This window comes from Rousettus aegyptiacus, unplaced genomic scaffold (genome assembly GCF_014176215.1).
Source record: "Rousettus aegyptiacus isolate mRouAeg1 unplaced genomic scaffold, mRouAeg1.p scaffold_m13_p_9, whole genome shotgun sequence".
NCBI classification, from domain to species: Eukaryota; Metazoa; Chordata; class Mammalia; order Chiroptera; family Pteropodidae; genus Rousettus; species Rousettus aegyptiacus.
The window spans coordinates 51,562,005-51,583,769 of NW_023416312.1; the positions used below are offsets into that span (position 1 = coordinate 51,562,005).

The window sequence follows — 21,765 nt, forward strand, 5'->3', positions numbered from 1 at the left end:
TCTTGGTGCCATTCTGGTTGGGTGTTCTCAACTTCCCCACCTTTATACTTGTATTTTGTTCCTCTTCTTCCTCTAATTTATTAATTCTCTCTACTATACTTTTCATTTTAGATAATATATTCTTCATTTCTGACTGGTTCCCTTTTATAATTTCCATCTCATTTTTTTTTGTATTTTTTATCTCTTTGTTAAAGTTCTCACTGATTTTATCTACTCTGCCCCTAAGTTCACTGAGCATACTTATATACAGTGTTTTGAACTCTGAATCTGGTATATTGCTTGTCTCCATTTTGATTAATTAATTCTTTTTCTGAAGCTTTGTTCTATTCTTTCAAGTGGGACATGTTTCTTTGTCTCCCTATTTTGGCTGCTTCCCTGTGTCTATTTCTATGCATTAGGTAGGGCTCTTACATCTCCAAGTCTTAGTGGAGTGACTTTATGTAATAGGTGTGCTGTGGGGCCCCTTGGCACAGTTCTGAGAGGGGTCCAGCTTCAGGCTAAGTTCGGCCATTGCCTGTGCACCTCAAGAGTCACCTGGTAAGAGTCACCAAGCAATCCACATATGGCTGCCACCCATGCTGCACTTATAGGTGCCTTGAGGGGTCAAGTCCAAAATCGAGGCTTGCTGCCACCAGAGCAGGTTTTGGGGCTATTTAGCAAGAGGTATAAAGCATGTCAAGGCCAGATGCTGCTTCTTTGTGTTTCGCGAGCCTTTGAGAGATTTTATGAAATTTTGGAGCAGGAGCCAAGACAGCCTGTTTATTTGGAATAAACCACTGGGAGCTGCTTGGTTGGGCCCACAATTGGGAGAGGTGGAGTCTCAGGGAATCCCCTGGGTGGAGTAACCTGTGTTTTCCAGGTTGACAGCACTTGTACCAGTAGGATGGGAGGAGGGAAGGCTCAACGAGGGAATAACATCTTCTACCTGTACCTCTGTTTGGGAGCTAACCAGCCCTCCAGCACTTTTCCTGAAGCCCGATCGCTCAGCGCCTCCCTTTAAGTCCCTGGTGCCCCTTGAGCTGCTGCCCCAGGGCTGGAACTCAGAGTGAGCAAATTTGTCAATGAGCAAAGTCAGGCATGGGACCTTTACGAGGAAGGTTTCCACTTTCTGCAGCCCTCCATCTCATTCAGCTGCAACTTCCACTGGTTTCACAGCCAGAGGTCATGAGGACTTCTCTTTTTGGCACTGGAATCTTGAACTAAGGAACCCATTATGTGGCTGGGACCTCTCGCTTCTCACGTGGGGGAGGGGGCCCTGCAGCTAAGATAGCCCTGCTGATTCGCAGTCACCTTTCACGGTTGTGGGGCCAGGGTGTTTTGCATCTCTGCCCCACCTACTGTTTTGAGGTGACCTGTTACTTGATGTGACCTTGTTGCAGGGCTTCTTCTGTTCAGCCAAGCCTCTGGCAACTCCATGTACTGGTTGCTCCATAGTTTTGTTAAAATTTTGGTGTGGTCACTGAATGAGGTATGTACAGCCTTTACCATCTATGCCATCTTGAATTATTTTAGAATGTTTCTCTTTATAGAGAAAAAGAATCACATTTAATAAGATTTTTAATGCTATCAGACTAGTTTTAAATTATCCGATGGATCTTTTCAGTCCATAGTTTAAAAGTCCACAGTTTGTGCCTTTAGCAATCATTTTTTCAAAAAATGCGTTTTAATCAAGAAGACTAGGAAAATAGTGCTATGAAATTTAAAACCTAAGAATAGCATTCAATGTTGTTTTTAGACATTTAATTATATATAGAAATTAAAAACTGAATTGGATCTTATGTTGAGTGTGGACAGTGTGAATATAATTGAGTATTTAAGAACTTAGCTACATGAAAAATTTTCACCTTGTGTATTCTACTCTACATCAGATTATAAATTTCTTGAAGGTGGGTTACATGACATTTAGCTCCTGACCAACAGGTTCTTTGTCTCCTCAAGTTTTAGCATGATATTCTTCTGCACATAGTAGAGACTCAATAAATGAATAATTTCTAACTTACGGAAGATGAGGCTAATGAATAATAATGTCTAGGAAATATATTCATCTGACGTTTTCCTCATACCTTTAGAAGCAAATTAAAGTTATTATTTAATTAATGAGGAAGCTTCAAGAAGCAAGAAAATATTGTTCATTTTATCTTATAGGCCAATTAACAATATGGTTATTACATAATTTTGTCAAGGTGATATAGCAAGATAAGGCAGATAAAGCAGCATAATCTATATCTTCTTTCTCAGTCTCAGTTCTCCCTTATAAAAGGCTGCTGTTCTCTTCCACAATGTGAGGGGATGTGATGACTATGTCAAAATAAATTTGTATGTAGTGCTAAAAACTTGTAAAAACAAAATGTTATTCTTTACGCTTTCAACAATTGTATTATAGAATTGTATTGTAAAAGTGCTATTGATAATAATAACTTTCTATAGATTTATTAATATATCACCAAGGCAAAGAAAATTAATGACATTTGATTAGAAAATAAAATGGATTTATTTGCCAGAAACATTTTGATTCTAAGCTATTCCTGTATTCTTTCTTAATATCAAAGTTTATACAATAAACTCAATTTTGAATAAAAAAATAAAAAGAACCAGTAGCAGAAGTAATAACAGCAAAGAATATTAAAATTAGTAATGTTTACTGGAAAGAAAAATAAGTAAAATAATGGGTGTAATTATTAGAAGAGAATCCGGGAACCTAACAGTGCTGTCTACTATCTCTTCAGGAAGCAGGAATAAGACAAATTACTCCCACATAATGTTCCTAGTTTATATGATGAAGAAGTAAAATGCTTGCTCTTCATTTTTTTTTCTTTTCTTTATGTTTTTCTTTTTTCTTTTTTGTTATTTCTTCTTTACAGTCCTTTTGATTTTTACCATACATCGCCGGGTGTTTGGTATTGTTCCATTTACTTTGATTTTTGAGCTCTTTGAAAGACAAGGAGTTTATAAATCTTGTTAATCAAACAATAGGATATATAAAGATACAACGATATAGCTTTATTGGAAAAAGAGCTAAAACATAGAAATAAATAGAGATTTGTTCAGTTTGGCTCATGATTTCCCTGTTGAATCTCACTACTTGCTTTTTAGTAACCTGACTAAATTTAACTATAAATACCATCACATACAAACAGAGCACATGAACATATAAAAAGTCACTTTGAGTTGGATCCAGGGAAACTACTTTTTCAGTCTTTTCACATAGAAATTTTTACTACCTTGAAAAGAATAAATTTGGAGGGATGACATTGAGAAAATCATAGAAAAATTAATTGAGGATATGACACTTTCTTCCACTATCCAAACTATGGAATTAAAATATTCTTAACACACACTATCAGAATATTAGAAAATACCTTAAAAATCTTTAAAGAAATGTCTTGATGAATGTTTTAAAGAGATTGTATTAAATCCAGAATGCTGTTATGATTTTTAATTTATATTAGTTTCAAGAACTGTAGTAATCTCAGAAGAAATCTCAAATAAAATAGAATTGCTTTATAAAACAAGCTGATAGTCTTAATAGTTACATACCTTATTTCTTGTATTGTAGGAATTCAACAAGTAATTTCTGTTACCTGACTCTGTCCTTTGGTGTTAGTCTGCAACTCACCAAAATAAACTAATTCATTATTTTCCAGAATAAATAAACACAGTTGACATGGTATTGATAGCTAATTAGTCACTCCTGAGTATATATCAATATAGTATCAAAAAGTTAGTATCTGTATTTTTTTCCTGATGACATGACTAGCTCCTAATGTGTGAATAAATAATATTTCAAAAAACCCTAAAATATGAAATCTATGGAGAAAATACATAGAGCTCCATCTTTAAAATAAAATGTTGTTTTGAATTTCTAATCATAAGTTTTGGGTCTTTTGTCTTTGTCTAATCTAATCAACGAATATTAAATGGATTTTTTCATGTAATCAAAACTACCAATTCTATATTGGCATTGAATTTATCAACTAACATTATAAATTCAAGATTAAGTTCTTATATCTTCCATGGCATTTTAAAATAGACCATTTTTGTTGTGGGAGAAAGAAAGAGGGGGGAAAAAAGGTCAGTCAAATTGCCCTGTAAAATAGAAACGTCTGTTTAATGTCAGTGAACAACTCAGATGGGGATTCATGGGTTACTTGTTGGAGCAAAACATCTTTACCTCATTTTACACACCAAGCTTGTAATCCTTTAAACTTCTCAATAATAGAATAGTCAGTCACTTACTAGATGGAGTCCCTGTGCATGATATTTCTGCTTTCCAAGCCTCCTCCACATGTAAATTGCAATAAAATCTTCACAGATCTTAGAACTAAAAGACTTATCTGACTATCTTCTGAGAAGGTAATGCTTTGTACTAAAAATTTTATCAGTGACACATGAAATTATATCTTTAAATGAAAATGTAAGCATATATAGTAGATTACAATCAACATTTAACAATAAATGCTTATGCATCTTTACTTTTTATAAAACAATTATATACTCAAAAAATTCTATCAGGTTTGTTTACTTAATGTTTAGTACTTCATTCTAGTCAAGAGGCCTATCTAAGTTCATCCTTATGGTGGGAGCCATAGATATTTAGTTATTATATGAATAGATAATGCTTTAATTCATTGCCAGGTCAGTTTTTAACATGCATCTTTCCACAGGTATTGGAACCTTAAAGAAGGGGACATATAGCACATTTTTCCCCTAGAAAATGTTTTGTGCAGCATTCACTAAGATACAATTTTTTATAATTGGCTTTGTACAAATTTTATGTTAGTTAGGGTTAAGAAGGACTAAGTTTTATTAAATACTTTCAAATTATTCACTGGAAGTATCTACTTATATATGTGTCCTTTGTGCTAAAATCATTTTTTTATCTTTAAATATACTAAAAATTATCTTTTACATTTTTAAGTATATATTGGATTACTTTGCTTTATAAAATAGATTTTTTTTAGATATTTGTATACGTGGCCATATTTGTGTGTGTGTGTGTGTGTGTGTGTGTCTAAGGCACCCATAAACCATGTTGCTGTTAGTGATATATGTCAAATTAATCAATAATTATATAAACAATTTATTTATAGATGAGTAACCCATTAAGTAGAAAATTAGATGTCATTATACACTCACATAGTTTAACTTAATGAAATATTTGATGTTAAATATGGTTATTAATAGTTAATAAAGAGGATTTTCCCCATTCAAGATGCTTTTACAGTCTTCTGATAAAACAAAAATTTTGGCAGAAGGAGAAGAATAAAATAGTATGGGAAAAAAGAAAGGGCACTGGAAATAATAATCTAAAGTCTGAGAGGCTTCTGGATAGACATAGATTCCTTAGGTACAACTGTGTGTTAAGGAAAGCAACTGACTCTCAGAAACACTCTAAGCCATTTATACCCAGATTTTGTTTTCAGGTTTATGACACCAGATTTGTGTCACAATATATTTCCTATTGCTTGCAGTTGAGGTTCTTGGACTCCTTGATTTGCACAGGATCAAATCTACATCGTCCTTTATGACCTCGTAGATTCTTCCTTTCCTTTAAAATCTGCCTTTGTATATTCTTATATAAGAAAAACTCTACAGTTTATGCTCATTATCTACACTGTAGTATAAGCATAGTAGATTTCCACAGAAATAATTGAATATTTAATTTATCTGCAAATCAAAGGTTATCTATATTTTTATTATTTTCTTCAAGTAGCATCATCTTGGGGCTTAATGCTATTCTTGAAGACAAACATTATATTAGATTGTGGCCATAGACGTTACATGAAACAGGAAGGCATACATCCAAGCCAGAGAGAGATTTTAAAAGAGAACAATGGCTAATGTCAGTCCGAGTCTCATTTTCATTTCAGAGGCATGAGCTTTCTTGTTAGGGTAATTCATACTTTCCAGTCTCCCCATCAAACTCTTACATTTATCTGTTTATCTTCATTCACACCATTCTCACCTGGATTCCCCAAGCTCAAGCAAAGAGATTGCTTAAGTAAATTGAAGCCATCTTGTCATTTCACTTCTGATGACTTCTGATGGTGTAGCTGTGGGTTACCAGCAACTAGTGATTCAGCCCTGAGCTTGTTCACAATATCAAAAGGAAAGTAAAACAAAATACAAAAACAAATATTAAATATTTGTTCACAAACTCAAGAAGAAACTAAAACAAAGTACACAAATAAATATTAAATATTTTAAGCCAAGGGCTCTGCTAAGCTTGTAAATAGCAGAAGCAGGATTCTAATTCTGGTCTATTTGATTGCACAAGCCCAGGAACTCAACCAATACCCTGTACTACCTTCTCTTCAGTAAACTTTGAAAATCAGATTACGTACAGGAATTGGGACCAATCATCTATCAGATGTTTTAACTGGAGGAAATCAAACTCACCAAATGATAATAAACAAAGAAAGTACAGGACACTGATCACAGTCAGCACCATTGGCTTCTTGACAGTTATCAAAATATTCTACAAATTTTCTCTTCTAAAGTGAAACATTCTTTCTAAAAAGATCTCTAAGTACCTGACATGTATTGACATTACTACATAATTGCAGTAATAGCTGGTAGAGTTCACAGGAGCTCAAACCTGGCAATAATTTACTTAGACTTTTGTGATATAGATATTAATGTGTATATTTAGATGATTAAAGCTATTATGTGCTTACATACATATCCATAGATGAAGTATATAGCCTAAATAATGACAGTTTCTTGTTCGTATGTTTGAATTTTAAGAATTGTGAAAAAGATCTAATTATTTTTTCTCTTAAATATTTCTAACAAGTTATGCTTAACTTTTTGCGTAATAATGGCCAATCTAAGGCAAATTTTAAAAGATAGTTCCAAACAATCAAAATAAGATATACTTTCCTGCTTAAATTCATCTATTCACCTAAAAATAAATATATTTTGGCATATATTTACATAAGAATGATCTCAGCGATTCTAGTTCTCTTCTCTTCCATCATTTCTCCATAAAGTCACCATAGATAGCCATCTTCTAAAAACCAAAAGCAGATCACATCATTCTTCTCATAAACAAGGAATTGCTTCCCATTCCTCTCAAAGAAAGTTAAAACTTTCTCAGGGCCTACAAAGCTCTCTGCAATGTGCCCCCTCTTCTTCCATTCTTTCTCTAACCTTATTTTCTATTACTCTTTCCTAATATCACTCAGGTTCAGCTGCACTAACTTGCTTGCTATTTTTTTTTTTAACATGCCCATTACCATTTCAGGGACTTTGTTCATTGTATTCACTCTCACAGAAAATTTTGCTCCGGATCAATGCATGACATAATAAGAATAATGGACCTCCAAAGTGTCTGAGTCCTGATCCCCGGAACCAGTAAATATATTATTTTACATGGAAAAATGGACTTTGCAGATACAGTTAAGGCAATGGGCCTTGAGATAGGGACATTGTCGTGGATTAGTTGGATAAACTCAGTGTAATCACAGGAGTTCTTAAAAGCAGAGATGATTCTTCCACAGAGTTTCCAGAAAGGAACACAGCCCTACTGATACATTGATTTTAGGCAAGAGAGACCCATGTTAGAGTTATAATCTACAAAACCGTAATGTAATAAACATGTGTTGTTTTAAGCCACCTTGTTTGTGTGTGTTTTTTTTTTTTACAGCAGCCATAGGAACTAATACACTACTCTCAGCTCTTTCAGATCTTTACTAAAAACTGTCACATTTTCAGTAAAGTCTGTCTTGTAGATTCTATTTAAAAATTTTATTACCTAATATTTCTTACATGACTGCTTTATTTTTTCCATAGCACTTGCCAAATCTATTGAATGTCTATATCTATATTGATACTGATGTATATTTGAAGATATATATCCATATTCATTATTTGTCTCCCTCCACTAGAATATTAGTTCTGTAAAACCCATTTTTTTTAATTTTTTTACTTTGTACAATTCGATGAGCTTTTTTGTTTCAATTATAGTTGGCATGCAATACACCGACCTCAGTTGTACAGCATATTGATCAGAGATCCACACAACTTGCAAAGTACTCACCCCGCTAAATCTAGCACCCCTCCTCCCTCTACATATTCATTCCAACATTATTAACCATCTTCCCCATGCTATACTCTACATCCCCATGTCTACTCTGCAACCATCCACCTGCACCTCTCAATCCCTTTGCCTTTTTTTTAACTGATGTATCCTTATTACACAAAACAGTTTCTAACACACATAAATGTTGAATAAACATTTGTTGACTAAATATGAATGCATTTTTAATGGATTTTAGTTGATGATTAATTACATAAGGAAATACAACAATTGACTCTAAAATAGATTGTATAATAATTGAAACTGCCCCCTGTTCCGCCTGACAAATATAATTTACGTGTCTATGGATTGCTTGTTAATGTCTATGAACATTTGCTGTCTCCTAACTTTAAAAAAATGCTGTACTTTACATAAATTTCTGTAGATTTACATTTATAACTTGAATATAAATGAAGCAGAATAGCTTATCGGTATGTGTGTAAAAATGTAGATCCTTGACCATTTATTCTGTTGTTACATTTATTTTGTGCAATTGTACTTCAAAACATATCTATTCCTCTCATATCATCCATTTTCTCTTCTGTCAATGAAATATTTGCACGCTGATAGACAATGAAAATTGGCATGTTTCTGTGTTTTCCATTTCACTGCTGGAAGCTTTTGAACTTACATAGACTACTTTGCAATTCAAAGGGGTAAGAAAGAACTTGAGATTCAATTTCAAACTTGTGAGTAACCTCTGTTCAGCACGTGTTTACTTACTGTGATCACAGGTTCATTGTTCTTCAGCCCTAAGAGACAATAATCCCTAATCAGGTACATCTGTTTCAATAATTAAAATTACCTCTATTTTACAAGACTCACTTCCTTTGAATCAGCCTTTCAACTGAATTCTACCCCCAAGAAGTTCTTTTGAGTTGGTTCACAAATAAATAATTTCCAATTTCCTTCCCTTCAGAATACATTGCCCAAGAATAACTCAGACTGGGTTCAAATAAAAGATGGCCTAATTTAACTTCATGTAAACTAATGACATTCAATTTTATTAAAAAAAAAGAATTTGTTTCATCTAAATCTATGAAGTGCACTTAATAGTAAGCTTTCTTGCATTTCTTCAGCTATATTTAAATTTCAAATTGAGTAATTTTCTCAGATATAATTATGCTATACACAATTTCATCTTAAGTGCTATCAATGTTATAGTTTAATATGTATTATATTACTTTTACATTTGAATAGCATACACAGGGCTTGGGCCAAGTTTTCCAACACAGTGATAAAACATTGCAAGCCCATTTATGGCAAGTATCATGAGTAACACATGAACTGAAATGCATTTTTATTCAACTGCCATCATAATTCTACACTGTGATTGCTCCCTTCATCTAGACAAATGCGACTGAAGTGAAGCTTCCATGGTGTTGTATACAGGAGAGGTTCATTCACCCTGATTTACTGGCACATAAACTATTGACTTACTGAAAGGATCTTAGGGTTCCGTAAGATCATCATTCCATGGACAGATGTCACATAGATTATGGAGAACAGCGGTGGGGTCTTTGTGTGAAAACCTCTGTTATTTTTAATCAGTGGGAAATTGGGGGAAGTCACTCAATCTAACTAGGTGACCACACTTTCAATTGGAGAGAAAGTTATTTCCAGTTGCCCTACAATGGACTGAGTAATTTTATTATTACCAAGATTTTCTACTTTATACAATAAAAAATACTAACTTTGAAGGATCAGTATGTTATTTTTATACTTTATCTATTAACCTTGCATCTTAAACTAATTGATTTTTGTGCCTAGAGTTAATCTATTCCTATAAATACCATAGAATTAGAGAGAGAAAAGGGATAGTAGAAAGAAATTATACACCTATCCAACCCTTTTATTTGACAGATGAGAAAACTGATGTCAAACGAGTTTTGATTATTCCACTTTACATGAGTTAGAACTGGAACTACAATGTGCATCTGTCAATTTACATCTTAGGGAATGTCCTACCTCCTTTAAACTCCCCTTATTATGAACTACATCTTGCAAATTTTACTAGTAATAAAGAATTTAATATAGGATGTTTTTTCACCACTAAGACAGGTGTTGGTATTGATTGATATATATGGTCAAAAATAAAATAAATGTTTGAAATTAGCTGAATTAATAATAAATAAAGGCACCAATAAAGATCATCAAATATTAGTAAGATACTTTGTGAAAAAAGTTCAGCTTGGTAGAGTTTTTAAAAGCCTTGATAAATGTGAGATTGATCAGTAAAATAGTGACAATGATCTTATGTGACTTATAGGCTAGCACTAAATATCCATTTGAAAGAGAAACAGCAAGATGTGAACAATAGCAGCAGTATCGAAATAAATAGTCCCTATTTATGCTAGTCTATAATTAGAGTTCTAATTAATTAGTAAATTTTTACTGATTTCACTTTCTAAAAGGAACTGCTATTTTTGTACTCTTTATCTCCCTTGGAACCCAACAAAATCTAGGCTGATTACTTTTCAGAAAAAAAGATTGTTAAAGGTGAATCTCTTCTATTAAAAGTAATGCAAAAACAAACAGAAACCTTTTTTTACTGTATCCGAAGGCTACAAATAAAAGAAACACTGTCAAGTTTTATTACCATGATATTTTATTAAAACATGACATTGTAAATGGTTTCCTCATTTATTAATTATAATTTAAATTATCATTGTACATTTCTGAGAATTCTTGCATTTTTTGCAAATACAATATTATCTAATATAGATATTCCATGTTCTATATCTGGATCATAGATAACTAGTTTGGTCATGACTGAACATTAGCAACCTAAGGTAATATTTTTTTAACAGTTGTAACTGATTAATGCCATCAGGGAATGTGCTACTTGATCTTGGGATTGTGCAAATATACATTATTTCACAAATCTCCATAATATAATCATTGTGAATTAAAAAAAAAACGCACACACACACACTTTAAATGTCTTGAATACACACAAGTGTTGCTATTTCTATAGCCTCCTATTTCAGCTGGCCAAAGGATTCACGTATAGAATGAACAACAAAAAAAATTGCTCCTGTTGTCTCTTTTGATTAGAACACCAGGGCTGTGCTCCTGGTAAATGCTTCAACTTTTATTCCCTAGAGGGAACCCTAGGAGATAATTTGGAGAGCAAAGCAAAAATTGTAACATTTTTTCTCTGCTTCTTTGATGCACTAGGAATTCATTTACTTTATTCACAGACTGGCCTTTCTTTGCCAGCAAAGAAACCACAATTTATATTGCTTTATAAAAAGGATCCATTAACAACATTAAAAAGTTTAATGTCTCTAGAAATGTGGTATGTAATTACTTAATACTGAACTATTTAAAGATGAAAAAAAATACTAAATTTATCTTTAATATCCTTGGATATATATCATATAAATTCCATTAAGTTAGCTATTTATCATAAGCTTACAATTATTAAGTGATTCAGTCTTCGAAATATTCCCCCTATAATTATAATTTAGAATAGAATCAACTTATAATAATAAATCAAAAATCAAAAATGTACTCTCAATACAGTTAACAAACAAATGCAACAAGAATATAATAGCATACATGAAAATAGAAAAGTTCGATTTGCAAGAGAGCTTTTTATAAAAAAGATAATGACATTTGTTTATTGTACTATCATTTTGCTATTGTTTCAATAATCACTGAATAAGAAAGTGAAATAGCTTAAATTTTGTATCTTTCAACCCTAATAGAGTAAATATAGCTAAACTATTAAGGAATGTGGCACAGGGTATCTTACTAAGGGATTTCTTTAATGTAAGGTCTTTGGCCATGTCAGTTTCCCTAGTTATTTACTTAAAGTGAATGCCATTTATATAGCAATTGCTACTATCCAAAGATAGGCTACATAAAGAAGTCCACTCTGGGTGATTCAGGGGTCTTAATAGAGATTGCCATTGTGAGAGGCAGCAGGAAATGTTTCCCTTTACAAGGAATGAGGCTCTTATGGAACAGTGAAAATGCACTAAGTACCTAGTGTCAAAAGTAGGTGACTTGGGATGGAACAAAGTTTGAAACACTCACTTTGATTCTCATTGGAGAATAGTCAATTTTTTTTGCTGAATGGATCACCAAAAGTATCATTTATAATAGTGGTCCCTAATCTTTTTGGCACCAAGGACCAGTGCTCTTATGAAGATCTAATGCCTGATGTTCTGAGGTCGTATTGAGGCAATGATGTTAATGCTGGGGAGAGGCTGCAGATACAGATGAAGCTTTGCTTGCTAACCTGCTGCTCACCTCCTGCTGTGTGGCCTGGTTCTTAGCAGGCCACTGACCTTACCGATCTGCCAGCCCAGGGGTTAGGGACCCCTGATTTGTTAGATTCCTCTAAAGGCAGAAAATGTAGACCATTAATTAGAATTCTGGTGTTTCCTTTGCTTCAGTCTAAAAATGTGGTTAAATGTCATTACCAAAATTGAAGATCATGGGGAATCTATAAAAACCATATTGATGTCTTAATATTGTTTTTGCCATTAACTTTTAAAACTGAAGATGTAATTCTTTATCTCGGTTGCTTAATTTTGAAAAAAATTACCCTTAGTGTTTCTGTTACCCTATAATACCTGCATTATTCTCATTAGTTGATTTTGAAATATCTATGAGAAGTCAGTTCAAGATCTCCAGTAAGTAGTCAGGGAAAAAAAAATAGATCTAGATCTCAAAAGAGACATCTGGTTAGACTGAAATGTTTGAAAATCATTGGATAGAGGTGATAATTGCAGTTGTGAAGTAGAGAAAGATTTTAGAGACTCTTAATATACATGTCCATTCACATTTCCAATAAATAATTTTGCGTGGCTATTATGTGCCACACAGAAAATGGAGAGAAGAAAATAACATTTATATGATTGAAAATACAAATATATTGAAAGTGTGTATACATTTAAAGTAAAATCTGTATTTCTGGCCATTGTCACATCATTTTAGGTCCTAGATTTATACTTTTCAGGCTTTCATGAATATATATATATATATATATATATATATATATATATATATATATACATACACATACACACACATACATGCACACACATATATGTATATATATTTATACATATGAATATATAAAATTATATGTATACATATAAAACTTACTGGAAAATATATATATTCCTGTCGTTTGCTTCATTGAATTTCATTCTAACAGGAATTTGATTATCTGGATGATTTTTAGTCTCTCCATGATCACCCATGGTTTATATTGTGACTTAAGGCAATTCAGTATTCCTCCTAGCTCTATAGTTACCAACATAATCTTTAGACACAATCTGCGGACCTACTGACATGAGGAACATCCCATATCTAGTATGCTCACAGATAGAGACAAAAGTCTGATCTTGGGAAAACAGAATAGCATTTTATTTCACTCCATTAGTTCCTCTTATTTTCTTTTAGCACCTAGAATCTGAGGTCTACCGGTTCTTATATTTATTACAAATTCTGTTCATAAGGGACTTGCTATTAGCCTTATAGAAAGTTTATACTTCAGGCTGTAGAATCTTAATAAAACAAGGACATTTATGGTTTCATCAATTCTTACTAACCTGCAGTTCTTCAGCCTTGTAATCTGATTCCTGTGAAAAGCCGTCATTTGAAGGCAGTAGATACAGTGTACATTTTCCCTGGAAATTGATTGTCATGCATTGTTCAGTGGTGGTACCTCATGCCTGAGGCAGGAATAGCTATTTTTCATCTCACCTCATTTGTGTTCTTTGATACTAACTTCCCTTTGTTAGAAAAATATATATATTCATTTCAGTTTGGGAACAAAGGAAGATGAGTGTATGTTTTGTATTTGTGAATTATCTCCATCTTTTGAGTTTGTTCAGAATAGATTGGTTATTTGTAATCACCGCTAATAAAGTCAAATTTGGTATCTCATTGTTTAAGCTTATTGATCACTAGGAAAGAAAAAGCACTGTGAGAACAAATTGTAATTAAAATTCTATATGGTATTACATTAGCTTAAAACATCTAAATAGATGTCTAACAACAATTAAGGATAGATGTATCTCTTATTGTATTCAATTTCTTATGTATTAAATTGTATTTTAAAGCAAAGCTCATGTCTCTATGATAAAATTCAGTGGATCAAAAAATAGAGTTTCTAGCAGACAACATCTGATTCATTTCACAGCACAATATATTTGAATGGAGTCTATATTTAAGATATACACAGCCAACAAATGAACTAAAATGTGTATAATTCGGGGGATACAAGTATAAGAAATCTCTCTCCATCATTGCATTTTGGACTATAAGCATGGTAACTAGATCTTACTGGAACAAGCAAACAAAAGTTTTACCTAGTAGCATCATTTAAACAGAATTATTCTATTATGGATAGAATACTATAGAGATGATATTTTCTCATAGATAGAATCCTTTAAAGATTCTGTTAATTTTATGTTTTTCCTTGAAATACAATATTGTTATATTAAAAATATCATCTGGTCCTCCTCAGTGCTTTGCATCCAATACATACTTAATATGTCTTTTAAGATGAGTTCTCTGTAAGAGCAAACAAAACTTCATGTCTAAGCATAAAAAATAAATCAGTCAAGTTTTATCGTTAGTGTCCTTATTTTCTCATTCCTTAGGAAATCTTTTTTATAAATTTGAATTTGAAAAAAAATTAAGTCTACGTTTTATAAAGCTTAAAAGATATTTCATTTAAAAACTATATTGATTTGAATTGTTTCTTTTTTTAGAAGTGCACTTACAGTATTTTTATCATTCCCTGAAAGTGAAATACCGCTTCATCTCTTGTTTTTTTTTTTTTTTTTTTTTTTGTTATTACTTTTCCTTTACACTTAAAGCTTATTTTGGGGCAATAACATCATTTCTATTTCTACAACATTTGAAAGACTGGGATATTTTAATATTCATAGTATTTTGAATTTGTGGAATATTTTCCACATGAGATGAATGAACAGAATAGTTTTTTTTCCTCCTTAGCAATTTAGCTTATCTAAATTGATGTCCTTAAATAAGGTAAGAAATTCTAAGATAGAGGGAATTATTTTAAAATATTGCTGGAGAAAAAAATTGACATCACTCAACTTAAAATGCTTTTAGGATTTCTGGTCTAAACTAAACCTAACGTTTCTCTCCTTTATCTTATAAGTTTTCTTCTTTTAATATCAACAAAACTGCTTTTGTCTAGCTTTTTAAAAATTGTCTTCTACTTCATCATATATATATATATTTTAAAAGATGTCGCATCATTAATCAATCAACAAAATCTGTTTAGTATCTATATGCTATTGGCATCATTCTGGGCACTTTAGATATTCAGTAAGTCACAAAAGTGCCATTCACATTAAAATTAATGAGCTGCATCATGCTAATGGTAACATTTTACTTTTCTGCTCCTGGATTTCCAAGAAAATCTGGAAAATATATCTTTAAATATAGCCTGATTAGGGCCACTATAAATTCATGCTTTTTAACTATCACGGCTCTTGATGCCTTTGGGCAGTATTTTTACTAATTCTCTTATTATTTCTTATCACATTATCCTCAGAAGCTGACTTCCCACTTTTTCAGTCTCTTCAAACTCCTAGTGCCACCAATGCCACTTAACCATTTACCAGATAATATCTCAACTACTATTTTCTTAAGGAAATTAAGATAATTTAACCTGGGTTTTTTTTTACCTTCACTCCTCTACACTTCATAATATTATTGAATATTTCTTTTCACTGTCTTGTTTTTATCTTTGAGGAAGTTATATATCTCCTTTAAATTCTCCCATTTTGTATATTTAAGCCAGTTTTCTATTTGGCTTCCCACATCTTTATGTATGATCAGATCTTCATTATTTTTAAAAACAAAAAAAAATCTAAACCCTTCAAACCCTGTTTTTCCTTCAGATTTATGCCCAAATTCCTAACTTTTTTTGCCTTCGAATTATCTAAAAGACCATTCTATAACTGCTACCAAAAGACTTTTTAGCTTCTTGAAACCTGGACTTTTTCCACAATTTTATTATTTTACATTCTCAAAGGAAATCAATGTTTACTGATCTCGACAGATTTTTCTCAATTAATAACTTCATGAAAATTCTTAGTTAAGAATTGCAGTACTATATTGAATAAAAGTGGTGAAAACAGTCATCCTTGTCTTGTTCCTGATCTTAAAGGGAAAGCTTATAGACCTTTAAGATCTACATGATGTTAGCTGTTGGATTATCATATATGGCTTTATCATTTCCTTTTGTTTCTAGTTTTTTTCTGAGTGATTTTTATCATGCAAGGGTATTGAATTTTTTCAAATGCTTTTAAAAAATCAATTGAAATGATCATGTATTTTCCTTTTGTTTTGTTAATGTAGTGTATTACATTGATTTTTGTATGGTAAAACATCTTACAGTCCAGGAATAATTCTTGCTTAATCTTGGTGTGTAAGCCACATAATGTGCTGTCGAATTCTGTTTGCTAAGATTTTGTTAAGAATTTCCTTATTAATATTTATCAGAGATATTGCTCTACAGTTTTCTTGTAGTTTCTCTTTTGTCTAGCTTTGGCATCAAAGTGAAACCTCATAGAATGAGTTGGCAACTGTTTCCTGCTTTTCAATTTTTGGAAAGAGTTTCAGGAGAATTGGTGTTAATTCTTTTTAAAATGTTTTTTAGAAGTCATAAGTTCTTATTTTCCCTTCAAATATCCTTCCTGCTTTTGGGGGACCTTAGATGTTTTATTTTATTTCTCTTCTTATAATCTCTTTATCCCAGCTACCGGTGGCTCTACAGTGCCCTCATAGCTCTCACATACCATGGCTCTCACTAATGCTTTTAGTGACCTCCAACTTGATATCCAAACTATTCTATCATTCCCACTAATGCTCTGAGTCAGAAAGACAAAATCCAATCCTTTGAGCAGCCCCCAAATAAGCCAGAATCTTGCAAACAATTTTGACTTCTTTCCTTTCTTTCTAAGGGAGGAACTGGGAGTTGGGCAGCTTTCACTTTATTGTGCACTGCAGGGGAAAGGATGTGGCAAAGGCAAGCAAAGAGGTCACAAAATTTTGCACTGTTTTGAGTATGACTTTTTCTTGGTCGGACATTCACTTCTTTGGTGCATATTCTTAACTGTTTTCTAGATTTCTCATAAGCTACTTTGGTCAGTATATTGTGTTTACTTGGTGTTTCATTTAGGGAAGTGAGAACCTGGAACATCTTAGTCCATCATTTTACTTACATATGAAATCACAAGCCTACATAGTCCATTGTTAGTTTTTTTTGTTTATTTGTTTGTTTTTACTTCTCTGACTATCCCTTCTATTCTTGATCCTTTTCCTACTCTTCTATCTTATTTTAAAAACTCCCAGTAAAAAAATTGCCCCCTGGAATGTAGTACTTCATAAATATTCTTAAATATTATCTTTCCTCCAATATACTTCCTGAATTAGGACTGAATCCTTAGAGTGTGGGTGACTTCTCTTCTGAGATATGGAACTTTCCAGTTGCCTATTTGGCATCTCTACCTGTATATTTACTATCAAACTGACAAATAGAAAAAGAGGATGCTACATTTGAAATTTGCTGTTATTTAAGATACAAACTGAAAGATTCAGTTCACTAAAACATTACATTCCTCAGACATGTCACTTAAATAAAGTATTATGCTACTCTCTTTTACAAATACCAGTCCTTAAACTTATTAACTTTTTTTTAATTGAACATATATTTATTGACTTCTACATACTAAGTCTATGCATTATTCTAGGCATATGACGTTGAACAAGATGGACAAGTCTCTACCCGCATGGAGATAGTCAATAAAGATAATAAAAGAAATATAGTATTTATGTGCCATGGAAAAAATAAAGAAGCATAAATGGTAATAGTAGTGCCACTCGAGTGGGTAAGTCACATTTTAAGTAGCATGCTTAAGGTAGGCCTCATTTATAAGGTGATATTTGAGCAAAGACTTAAAGAAGAAGAGAAGGACTTTCAGGTAACTGAGAGAAGAGCATTTCCAGTCATAAGAAACAGGCTGGGTAAAATCTACAAGGCAGAAATATGCCTTATATGTATGAGAATCAGCATGAGGGAATTGTGGCTAAGCAGTTTGAGGAAAGAGAGAATGATGTTATGACAGATGAGAGTGATAAGCAAGGACCAGATCATACACAGATTAGGTTACTCTAAGGATTGAGACAGGTATACTGAAGTTAACAAAATCAACTAGAAAGCTAATCCACTGTTGCTGGCAAGAGATTTGATGGCATGGACCAGTGTGTTAACTGTGGAGGCAATGAGAGTGTTCAGATTCTCTAAATATATCCAATAACAATTAATGACTTCTTTACATCAGAATGTAATTTTTATGTTAAAATATGATAACATGAACATAGGTAGGTATACATATATATCCTTAAATGTATAACTTAAGTTGCTAATTATAACTATATATAATAAGATATAATAAGTGTTTTTTAAAGAGTATTCCCCAGTATAGCAAATCAGTAACAGCAAATAGAATTTCCTTTTTTATAGCATGTAGATGTTTATATATAAAGTAAATATATTCTCCGTACTACTAATATCTTATATAGTAAATCAATAAAGAAAAATTCATTATGATTTAAAAAAATAACTTTTTTTTTAACTCGCATACTTTGCAAGCATGGTGGAAAATGTTTATTTTTTATTTTGTTTTTCTGTTGCTAGCTGTTAAGTGTAAAAGTTTAGATATTTGAGGTTTATAAGAAAGACAATCAATTGGATTTGGGGCATAGTACAAATAAGAGTCCTATGTATGAAGTGATCATAATTATATCATGAGACAATGATGAGATTTGAATTAACTTAATAATGCAAGAAATTATTGTTATGATCTATTCCATTTACGAACTACATTGATTCAGTATGATTCCTAGAAACTGATAACTATCTGAGTAAATCTCTCTCTCTTAAGCTCATACACAATTAATGTGTGCTAATGAATAAAGAAATTAAAGCCAGAACTCATGTAGGACAGTGAGAAATTAATGACAATCAATATTCGGATCTCTTTTCAGGAGGCTATGACAAAAATATGCTAATAGACATTGTGAGATTCTTGGAAGAGGCATTATTCTATATTTTGTAATATGCAATTCCTGTTGCATTCCTTTGATAGACAATAATACAACCCTCAATTTTAAACTGTTTTGAAGAATATATTTTAAAATGAACTGAACTGCTTACAATACAAAAAGCGAATTCACCCATAGACTCTCCCCCTCTACATTAACTATTGATTGATTTAGTAGCTATTACTAAACTATTACAAATGTGATAGAAAGGATTTAGCTTTAATTATTTCTATTTTCTTTCTTTCTTTCTTTCTTTCTTTCTTTCTTTCTTTCTTTCTTTCTTTCTTTCTTTCTTTCTTTCTTTCTTTCTCTCTCTCTCTCTCTCTCTCTCTCTCTCTCTCTCTCTCTCTCTCTCTCTCTCTTTCTTTCTTTCTTTCAGAAACAAACTAACTCAAAATTACTATTTTTTAAAAAAAATGACTTCCTTTGGTTGTTACCTTTAAATTTAGCTGGATTTTTTTTCTCATTTATCTTGTTTTCATGAATTGCTCCAACTCTTAATAGATTCTAACTCAATTGTTTTATGAAAGAGAAAAAAGATTCTTTCATTTAAAACATTGTATCAAATGATTAAGATGTTAACCTTTATCCATACCAATTATCATTTACTTTCCAATTGCTAGATTAAGAGACACTGTTTCTGGAAGAATTCAAATAAATTAAAATAAAACAGTTGGGGAACAATATGTCTACCTGACATATCTGTTCTGGAAAGTACTTAAATTTGAAATGAGTTGTAAGATAGTTACACAGAAGCCATCATAGATATCTTAGTGTTTTTGTTAGTTATGGCGCATTTTGAGTCTAAATTCTTCACTCTGAGTACTTACCATTAATTTTCAGTTACCCTTAAGCTCTGTGCAAGGTACTATTCAGCTTAAACTATCATTTATTTTGCAATTTCTTTCTAGAAAATAAAATTATATGATATTAGAACTGCCACTAAGTTTATAGATTCAGGGGATGAAGAAGTCCAGTGTGGGACTGTGAAACTGGTGAAATTCAGTACCTGGTGATAACACACACATCGTCAGAAATTAAGAATACCATTAGAAATACAAACATATTCTCCTGGGATGATAAAATATCGTCGGAAAACCAGTGTTAGTTAGAATTAAATAAAGTCAGGCATTGTTTAATTAGTGGTCACAAAATGGGTACATTGAAAATGTGATGTTCCTTGGACTGTTTTCATTTCCACTGTGAAGGTAGTGGCATTCATTTTTTTCTAAAGCTCTCATTAACCATCGACCATGTGCAGAACATCACGCATGGAGATTCATATATAATAAGCTGTTCTTGTCAGCAAGAAGTTTACAATTTAGTTGGAGGAGGGAAACATGTAAATAAGTACACAATCAATATTATAGTTGTGATGTTAACATATTAGTTTTAAATATTAATAAGTGTATATTCTTTTAATTTTAGAACACAGTCCTGATAACTCATATAAATATTTCCTAATAGATTGTTTTGCCTTTAGACTTAATTCCCAGTATGTTTCCAATTCATTGTTTATTGTTTATTGTAATAATCTATTTCTTTATAATGTCATATATATACATTAATTGATAGCACATTAGAATTAACTAATTATAGTACTTAATTTTGATAGGGGAGTACATACAGTGTGATTTGAATAGCTATTAAGAAGGACAAAATAAGTAAAGAAAGTCCCGATATTTATTATGTATAGACCTGAGAACAGAGCCTGGTTTTTCTTATGGCACTGTTATATAGGAAATGGCTTATAAATGCAGTGATACTCAGGAGATTTCTATTCCATTTAAGTTGAATCATGAATGCAATTTTAAGTTAAAATTACTTCCTTGATAATTTCAAACTATCTTCAATTTATATTTAAAATATTCTGTACACATATTCTCATTCAATTATTTCATATTCCTCTATGTACATATTTCATTTTTGTCCTGAGTCCCTCTCGCTAGACATCAAAATTTCTAAAAAGTTCTCTGAAATCGAATTGATTTCTCATTTTAGGCAATATCATATGATAGTGAGGGGGCAGTGATAATTTAGAACAACTAGATGATATTATTAAAAATAGCATATAAGATTATAATGTAGTTAAAAAAGAGGTAAGAATTAAGTTGATTATATGACTATTTAATAATTAATTATACCATCACATTTATAAGAATTTTTAAATAAGTATATACATGATAAAATCAAATTATTACCTATTAATAGAAGCCACGGATAATTGATAACCTTCAAAAAATTATATGGACCTAAAATATTTCTCGGTTTTGATTCTGGAGTTCTGATGTATTGAGAATGGTATGAGTACTTAAGGAAATTTTTAAAAACTGGTACATTACTTTTTTTTTTCAATAATATGTCATATGTATCTGTATTGTGCGTTCACCACTCAAATTTAAATCTCCTCTTCCCACTAAATATTTGAACCCTTTACCCTTACCCTCCTGCCCCTTCACCATTGCCCTCTGGTAAAAATTCGTGTCCATGGGTCTCTGTTCTTGTTCAATTGTTGCTTTCAATTTTTTATCCCATATATGAGTGAAATCATATGGTTCTCAACGTTTTATGTCTGA

The 21,765-nt window shown here is 32.0% G+C and overlaps 1 protein-coding gene across 7 annotated transcripts in view; it reads left to right on the forward strand.

The window, feature by feature from the left end:
- The window catches only part of PCDH11X (protocadherin 11 X-linked), an 802,247-nt gene that overhangs the window by 515,419 nt on the left and 265,063 nt on the right, over positions 1-21,765 (forward strand). The gene's annotated exons all lie outside the window — the stretch shown is intronic.